The following is a 1156-nucleotide window of genomic DNA, read 5'->3' as shown; positions in this document are numbered from 1 at the left end:
TTCTGTGCCACAGAATGAACCATAAAAGCTACACTCACTTTTGCCGCACAATGAAATCGGTAAATATTGAACAGGTACTACCTACGAAAGCCGCGAATTCCGTCATGAAGACGATGCGTTTGGCAACCAAATAAAATAACTGAATATGTTTTTTCTTTTAACAGATTCAGTTAATAAACCTCCATTAGATCCTATATGCCGTGAACAAGTGATTGACGAAGTCACATATACAGACGTGGGTGCTGGTGGGTTTAAGACTTCAAACTAGCCCTTCGTACTCGACGAGAAGGAATTTTACATTGGGTAAGTACCAGGCGCACCTTGAGAATACCCGCAGTGTTCATCTCTCTCCTTCACGTCACGAGATGTTCACTGGTTCTATTGCTGCACCAAAGTGTGAAAAATGCTGAAGAGTTTGTTTGGTACTCATACATGCGTGCGAACATATCCGAAATTCTATGGTTGGCTGTCTGTCGAAGCGAAAAGGGCCGAGGTCTACCGTAGGTAGCATCAGCCCTCTGTTGTCCAATACTTGCAGTGAATACCGCATTGCAAGTCCACGAAGAGATCCAACCTACTTTTCAAGGTTTCAAAATGCATAAAGGCATATGCATATTAAGTGAGTTCACCTGCGAGCAAGGAACGCATCAGTCTCCCGATAAATGCTGCACACAGAAACAGTATTTGCTTTCTTGCCAAAAATACTGCATGCGAACAGTGAACAGCACATGAAAGCAGAAGAAATCTGGGCAGCAGTTTCCTAAATAGTCAGAAAGAACTGCATGTTTCATGGTTGTTTGTAACACGAAATTCCGTGCAGCTTGGGCCTCCAGATTCGCCGAAACTGAAAGCTTTTCACAGAGATATAGCTCCAGAGAAGGGCGAGTAATTTGCCTTGTTCAATCCCAGAACCAGCTGCGCAGACAGCAGCCCCTGTATCGCCTTGCTAGCTGCAATCTATTCCGCTGTCTGATCTTTTATTCCCTCACCAGACTGAGCTGCGGCGTTGCTGACATCCACCGGATTAAACCTCCACACTCACTTTCTGTGTAACACGGCATGACCAGTAACATGAACACTATCCGTGAACATCCCAATGCGCCCTAGGTGCAGAAGAAACAGCGACGGATCCCGTGAAATACCGACCCCCCCTTGC

Source organism: Eimeria mitis, genomic scaffold (assembly GCF_000499745.2).
Source record: "Eimeria mitis Houghton genomic scaffold, Emh_scaff1019, whole genome shotgun sequence".
Lineage (NCBI taxonomy): Eukaryota > Apicomplexa > Conoidasida > Eucoccidiorida > Eimeriidae > Eimeria > Eimeria mitis.
The sequence above is the reverse complement of the archived record's forward strand: the minus strand, read 5'-3'. Positions refer to the sequence as shown.